This window comes from Apium graveolens, chromosome 10, assembly GCF_009905375.1.
Source record: "Apium graveolens cultivar Ventura chromosome 10, ASM990537v1, whole genome shotgun sequence".
Classification (NCBI taxonomy): domain Eukaryota; kingdom Viridiplantae; phylum Streptophyta; class Magnoliopsida; order Apiales; family Apiaceae; genus Apium; species Apium graveolens.
Window position 1 is genome coordinate 25,057,848 of NC_133656.1, and position 8,596 is coordinate 25,066,443.

The 8,596-nt window shown below is 40.0% G+C and overlaps 1 non-coding gene across 1 annotated transcript; it reads left to right on the forward strand.

The window, feature by feature from the left end:
- Positions 1-574: 574 nt before the first annotated feature.
- Positions 575-681, forward strand: LOC141694352 (small nucleolar RNA R71). Its single transcript, XR_012563666.1, has one exon. It is a non-coding gene; the product is annotated as a small nucleolar RNA R71 (small nucleolar RNA).
- The last annotated feature ends 7,915 nt before the right edge of the window (positions 682-8,596 follow it).

Here is an 8,596-nt window from a genome sequence, read left to right on the forward strand (position 1 = left end):
TGCAGCTGCACCTCCCTGTTGAGGATATGATTGTCTTTGAGCATATTGCTGCGGTTGTTGGAATCCAGGTGGATTGAACTGCTTACTCACACCTTGCTGATATGGTTGCTGAATAGTATTCTGATTATTACCCCAGCTGAAATTTGGATGATTTCTGTTGTTAGGATGATAAGTAGCTGGCACAGGCTGTTGTTGTCGCTAATAATTGTTCACATACTGAACAGATTCGTTAACAAGAGAACATTGATCTATAGCATGAGAACCTGCACAAAGCTCACAGACCATAGCTATCTGATTGACTCCATAGGTGGCTAGAGAATCGACCTTCATAGACAGCGCTTGGAGCTGCGCTGCAATAGCGGTGGCTGCATCGACTTCCAGAATACCTGCTACCTTCCCAGGTATCATCCGTTGAGTTGGGTTTTGATGCTCATTTGTAGCCATAGTCTCAATAAGATTATAAGCCTCAGTATAGCTTTTGGCCCATAAGGCGCCTCCAGCTGCTGCATCAAGCATGGGCCGAGATTGGGCTCCCAAACCATTATAAAAACCAGTGATCACCATCCAATCGGGCATTCCATGACGTGGACACTTTCTCAACATCTCCTTGTAGCACTCCCAAGCTTCGCACATAGATTCTGTAGGTTGCTGCGCAAACTGAGTAAGAGCACTCCTCATAGCAACAGTCTTTGCCATTGGATAAAACTTCACCAGAAACTTTTGTGCAAGATCTTGCCAAGTAGTGATGGACCCAGCTGGTTCAGAATGTAACCAGTCCTTAGCTTTATCCCTCAGAGAGAATGGGAAAAGCCTCACCTTGATAGCCTCATCAGTCACACCATTATATTTGAAAGTACTGCAGATCTCGACAAAATTCCTTATGTGCATGTTGGGGTCTTCAGTTGCAGCACCTCCAAAAGAAACAGAATTCTGCACCTTCTGAATAGTGCCCGGCTTGATTTCAAAGTGTTAGCCTAAATAGCCGGATGAAGAATGATTGACTGAATGTCATCAATTTTAGGCCGAGAAAAGTCCATAAGAGCTGGATCTGCTAGAACTATACGATCACCCATAATTACCGGTTCTTTCTGCTCACTCTCTTTATCTGAATCTTCAAAATCTATCTTCTCTAGAATATCAAGAACTGAGTCTGTCTCCTCAGCCGTATCTAAAGTCCTCTTGTGAGTGCGATAACGTATTTGCATAAACGCTCGCTAGAGTAGCTGAAACACAACCGGAAATAATAAGTAACAAGTCTTAATCAATGAGTCCTAATGACCACTGATGGCAAGTACATAAACTAAACAAATTAACACCGAGTCCCCGGTAGCGGCGCCAAAAACTTATTAGGCACAAAGCATGCGCTAATAATTCACGCAAGTGTACGCGTTCGCAAGTAATATAGAATGATTTCTAGTTCATTCCCATAGAGACTCTGACTAAATATGTTCAATTAACACTCACTCACCAATGTATGGTTACTTCTCAATGTCAAGACAATAACACGTAAGGTTGATTAACTAATTATTAACTACAATCAACTACGAGAAATAAACACTTAAATTATTACTTGAATTAACAATATTAAACACACATGAGACCATAACTTCATTAATACTTCCTTCAATAGTCATTGTTATTACCCTAAGCATGTAACGATGATGATATTAATCGAACAACACGAAACTAATAAAAGCCAACTTTCATTGTACTAATACCATTCTACCAAACATCCACAATTAAGATAGAAGTTGAATAGGCATCAATTATGTTGAGACCCTAAATGTCTATAGAATTTGACAACATAACGATTTAAGCGCAAGTTATTCATTATTATTATACAGGGCAAGTAAAACGGTTAGAGTTACCCACTAATCATGCATACACATACATGAACCTATGCTAGCATGACAAGTCCTAAATCTCAGGATTCACTGTCGCTTCACAAGAGATACAGGCTATCTTATATGTTCGCGACACACAAAAGACGAATAAGCACAACCTATGCTAGATATCATACAATCATCACACACTAAGGTATTAAATAATTAACTAAAGAAATCCATAGTAAATCCGCTATGACCCCATGATCACGATTAGCCCATGATAGAACTCATCGTCACCATGGGTTCATGTGAAAACATGATAATAACACGACAATATAAACTAATAAAATACTTATTAAAACCAGAGTACGTCACAAGAGTAAATAGGTTCAAAGTAAAGGAAATTAGCATCCACTGTTACAACGAATAAAAGAATCACAAGAAATCGTATGCTTCCCCTTCTTCATTGTGGTGTCCTAAAACGGTCTTCTTAATCTTCTCTCCTTGCTCCTTGCTTGTTACTTCATATCATGAAATGTCTCTGAAGATTACTTATATAGAAGTCCACAAGAATCAGCCGTGTCAGAAGTCCAGTAGAACACGAATTATAAAAATCAGAATTAAAAATCTCAGAGGAGTTTGTGTGATGATGATGAAATGATGATTGTTGGTGGTTGTGTTAAGTGTTAGGGCGTAAACGAAACCCCGACCGTAAACATAATTCTGTTAAAACAAACAAATCATAACTTTAGGTTTCTGCAGAAAGTCCCGAAGATATAAACTGTAGTTTCTTGAAAATTAAACCTTTATTATGATAGAAAATGTTATAAGGATCATTTAGGCGCTTGAATCGCTTGATTCTGATTTACGGATCAAAAGTTATGGTCATTTTACTAAAAGTGATTTACGCGACAAAAATTGCTACGAATTACGAACTTTGAAAATATAAAGGATCGACTTAAAGTGTTCATAAATAATGAAATTTTTACAGAGAGTAACATATTGAGTTTCCTAATGTCTATACAAATTTCAAGTGAAAATTATGATTTTTCAATTTTATAAAAATATCGGAGCCGAGGCCGCGCGATTAGAAACCGTAGAATCCATAAGCGGAGCCGACGGCGATAATGAAAATGAACCTAAAATACTTAGAGAAATGAAGCGACCATGATGTGAATAAGGAATTAAAGGAATAATAAGGGTAGTACAAGTTGAGAGGGTGCATAATAGGTAGTGCATGAATGCGAGTCGCCGTAAATTAGAACAGGACCTAACGAATTGTGTTTATGATTAATAGATTTCCGAGCGGAACCTAGAACATCCTCTACCTCGAGATACCCAGGCAAGTTTACGAACCCAACTCCATTTTTACTGTTGTGTTGTGAAGGGATTGTTTTATTATCATTGCATTAATACCATGCTTTCCATGATACATAGTAATTGAACTTTTCGCAAAATGTAGCAATGTTGTACGGTAAGTATATATCATAAAATATTTAATTACGCTTTAAGCGTGACATATGATTATAAGACCGAGAGTCAGTTGGGATTTTAAATGAAAAACCGGGAATCATTCCGATGATATTATAGGACGATTACAACTATATTTTATTGTTCGATCATATCCCCTCAACTATATTTTATTGTTCGAATAATAAATATTATATACATATTCCTTTATTTTGGGAGAAGTATACTCCAACGATTATTTATTTCAAACCTGATTACACATTAAAGATTATTAATTGCGTAGACATAAACTAGTTGAGGAATATTATTTTAAATATTCTTTTACAAGAGTAAACTCGTTCGAGGTTTAATTAATTTTCGATTATCATTTAGTTAGTTATTATTTATTAAAGGGTTTAATTATGATTTAAAAATCATAGAACCGGATTTAAATTACTTTCTGATTTCGAAAGCCATTCGAATAATTTCAGATCTTCGGAGAATATTATCCCGACTCATTTAATATTTTTATATAGTTTCAAGGAGAAACTTTTCCCCCTTATTAATTTATTTGTTGACAATGGTCAACTCACATCCTTAGTACTTCCCCCTAAAACTTTCGGAAGAACATATGTACATATAAAGTAAAGCTATACCTATCAACAAGCAAATCACTTGGAGGAACTTCGATGTGGTTCGAGTTCTCGGGATATGATAGGTCTCCTAAAGGACAAGGGAGGGGTAGGATGCAAGTACTTCATGTATTGGATAGACTACTGGTACCGTAGGAGATGGTACAATATGTACCTAAGGACCTGCGAAGTGTGTGTATACCCGAAATGAGGACACATAGCCTTTATGCGGCAAGGGTGATAACCGGGATACGAAGGTGTCGTCCTTCTACTAGTAGAAAAGGTTACTTTTATCGCAGTACGACTGATTATCGTATGCGGTGGCTCCAACAAATGTCCTAATTCTTCCAATTAGAATTGTGATGCAATACCGTAACCCAAGCCTAGGTGCTGGGTTTACTATTAAGGTATTCGCAGGATAATAAAATCCATTAAATAATTGTTTTAATAAGAAGGTGTGTATCACCAAGGAAAACTACTTCTGAATAAAATGTAATTATCATATATGATGTTTTACGTAAGCTATCATACAGTCATTTGCATACTGTACATTATTATGATGGGCATTATAGCTCACACTTAAATTGACACAACACAATAGTGAATCAAGATGCCTGCCATGAGAACCAGCCAGGAAACGGGTAGGAAATGGCCAGTTGTTCCTTAGATTGTTTGGTGCTGTACCACAGGTAGTCCGAATAAGCTGGATTAGTTTTCATTTGTTTTTAGTTCGGCTTATTTACAAGTATGACTTATGTAAGTAATAAACAAAAAACGTATATTTGTCCGATGGACTAGCCTTACTTAAAGGGTACTCCCCTGTAAGACTTAATCACTTTTGGGTTGTAATAATTATCACTTGATGGTTAAATTACTCTAGTTATGAATGGTTCGTTTATAAGACAATAGCCTGTAAGTGTGTGTGTGTGTGATAAGTGTGGGATCGTGAAGCATGAGTATTTATATATTGTAGTGTGAGTCGTGTGGTTGTAGTAGTTTAGATAGCGTGGCCTCCGAGATTCCTGACCCCGAATTTTGGGGCGCCACAGAAATGGTAACAGAGCCTTAAGTTATCAAATCTTGGCAATGATAGGATATAAAATACGTAGACATAAGAATAATAAAATAATCAATTAGAGCTCAAGTCGAGTTCGTCGTCGGGCTACATGGGTAGTCTTGACAGTTTTACCCTCAAGAGAATTTCGACTCTAAGTTAGTAACACCTTGCCTATTGTGTCAGGTACCAGTAGAGCCTATGAGGGAGGTTGACCCTGTTGAGGATGTTATGGTTCCTGAGCATGACCCTACTCCCGAGCCAGAGAACCCACCCATTGATGATTCGGATGATGACCCTACTGAGGATGTCCCGGAGGAGGAGACTAACCTTCCCGTCCCCATAGCTAATGACCTTGAGATGACCCAGGGAGATGGCATAGGCTGGAGGGATGTAGAGATGTACCCTCACCCGACTATTCGCTCTCCTACCCCACCCCCAGGGATTCAGAGCCCTATGCCCTATATTGATGATGATGACGAGGATGGGATATATGCACAGGTCTACGAGGCTTACGACATATCCTCTAGCGACCCAGACTCACCTCTACCACCCCCGGCGACCTTACATGTAGCTGTACATGACTGGATGGTGGCTCATCTTAACGCTGAGATTATTTCGGCATCTGCTCGCATTGCGGAGTTACGCCAGGAATTGACAGCTGAGAGAGCCATCAGACTAGGATACCCAGGGGATTTCAGAGCTGCTTCTCCAGCCATAGCCCGCAGAGAGATTGATGGGATCGAGCTCTGTACCAGGGTTCAGATGAGGATGACAACGATTGGAGGATACATCACAGTAGTTGATGCAGAGCTGATGTTGGCAGGAGCGATGAGGAGGGTGCGTCACCTCACGCGCAGTGACAGTGACTGAGGGAATAGTGACTAGAGATGGACTTTGAAGAAGGCTGGGTGACTTATCACCAATTTTGATAGGATAGCTAGTAGTAGATAGCGTTCCTAGCCCTTCAGGGTACACGGCTTATGTATTTGCATTTCAATATTTAGGACAAGAAGTGATGTATTATAATCAGGAATGCATGAACTCAGCTAGTTGTTTTGTTCCCCAAGATATAAGTGGGTGACCTTATGAAATATATATCTAAGTAGTTATCAAGAAATTGATGTCCATATTATTGCACTTTATAAAAACATGCTAAATAATAAATGATATGCTTACACATGAATAAATTAATCCAACTGTTATAATTACAACTATGTTGACAAATCTTCATTATCAGAACAATGCCACCCCGTAGAAGAGGAACCAGGGCACAGCCCGCAGAGTCAGTTAACCAATAACGGAATGAACCTGACCCTGTAGTAAATGAAGAAAGTGAAGAGGACCTAGACTATAATGAATATGATGAGGAAAAATATGTAGAAGAAGAGGCTGAGGATACCCATCAGGGAGGGAACCCCATGAATGAATTTATGGAACTGCTAAGAGCAAATATGAACCAACAGCCTATTCCACCACAGCCACATACCACCCAACAGACTGCAACCACTGCCTTTAGGGCCTTCAAATCTCTCAAACCCCCAGAGTTTCTAGGATCTGCCGACCCCGTTGAAGCACGCGCCTGGCTCAAGGAGATAGAAAAGTCTTTCGAGATACTAGGTGTTGAGGAACGACACAAGACCATTTTCGCCACATACATGCTGAAAGGAGAAGCTAACTACTTGTGGGAGTCCAAACGAAACCTAGAGACTGATGTTATGATCCCATGGGATAGATTTACCCGACTATTCTTAGACAAGTACTTCCCTAGGTTTATGGAAACCCAGATGGAGATTAAGTTTCTGGAGTTGAAACAGGATAAGATGACTGTGGCAGAATATGAGGCCAAGTTTACTGAGTTGTCGAGATTGGTGCCTGAGTTCGTGAATACCGAAGAAAAGAAAGCGCGAAGGTTTCAGCTTGGTCTGAAATAGTGGATCCAAAACCGAGTGGCGATGTTAGAGCTGACAGACTATGCCACCTTAGTGCAGAAAGCCTCGATTGTTGAAGCTAGCAGTGAGCAGAGTGTGAAGGAAAAGGAAAATAGGAAGTCAAGGAATAGGAACTGGGAACAGGAGCCTTCCAAGCAGGTTCGTCAGGGGAGTGGTGTCCGAACCTGCACGAGGCCCCGGATTCAGAAAGGCCCCAAGCGAGAGTGTTGGCCAGGGCGACAGACAATCTAGGGCAACATTTTATAGCCAACCACGTGCCCCAATACCAGAATGTCAGACATGCGGAAAAAGACCCCTTGGAGTGTGTACCCAGGAAAGAGCCTCTCTGAAGTGTTACAGGTGCGACCAACCCAGACACCTTGCCAACAACTTTCCCTAATATAGCAAGACATGTTTCCAATGTGGGAAAGTAGGACATATGAGGAAGGATTGCCCGATAATGAATCCCCCAGTCTCAGGGATGAGCAGAGCTGCATCCAACCAACCCCCAGCTGCTAGGACCTTCAACATGACTGTTCAGGATGCCGTTCGAAACACTGACATGATAGTAGGTATTCTTTTGTTAAATTCCGAACATGCAAATGTCCTATTTGATTCTGGAGCAACCAAGTCATTTATATCTCAATATTTTGCTAAAAAGTTAAAACTTAATGCCATACCCTTACGTGAGATATTACAAGTGGAAATAGCAAACAAAGAAATAATTCCTGTGAATCAAGTACACCCTAAGTGCAAGTTGAAATTAGAAGGGAAGGTCTTCGAGGTTGACCTAATCCCATTTGCGTTAGGAGAATTTGATCTAATCTTAGGAATGGATTGGTTATCCAGTAACAGAGTGCAAATAGATTGTGAACGGAAGAGAGTAAAGATAAGAGTGCAGAATGAAAAAGAAGTGGTGTTTAAAGGTCAACAACAGAAACAAAAATTTCTGACCATGCTACAAGCAAAAAGATTGTTAAAGAAGGGAAACGAGGCCTATTTGGCTTATGTGATAGATACCAAGAAGAAGGTCCAAAATATACAGGACATACCCGTAGTAAACGAATCCGAGGATGTATTTCCAGAGAACTTACCAGGGTTGCCACCTGACAGGGAAATAGAGTTCGCTATAGAATTAGCACCAGGAATGACACCAGTATCCAAGGCCCCATATAGGCTAGCCCCAGTTGAGATGAAGGAACTAGCTTCTCAACTGCAAGAGTTATTAGATAATGGAATGATAAGACCCAGTGTGTCGCCATGGGGGGCACCAGTACTGCTTGTAAAGAAAAAGGACGGCAGTATGAGATTATGCATAGACTATCGAGAGCTGAATAAGCTGGCTATTAATAATAGGTACCCTCTCCCCAGGATTGATGACCTATTCGACCAACTCAAGGGAGCTATACATTTTTCCAAAATAGATTTGAGAACAGGATATCACCAGTTGAAAATCAAACCGGAAGATATATCCAAGACTGCTTTTCGCACTAGGTATGGGCGCTATGAGTTCTTAGTCATGTCGTTTGGGTTAACCAATGCACCCGCAGCCTTTATGGATTTGATGAACAGAGTGTTCAAAAAGTACCTGGATATATGTGTGATAGTTTTTATAGATGATATTCTGATCTACTCAAGGACAGAGCAAGAACATGCAGAACATTTGAGGATAGTCTTAGAAATCTTGAAGAATGAGAAATTATA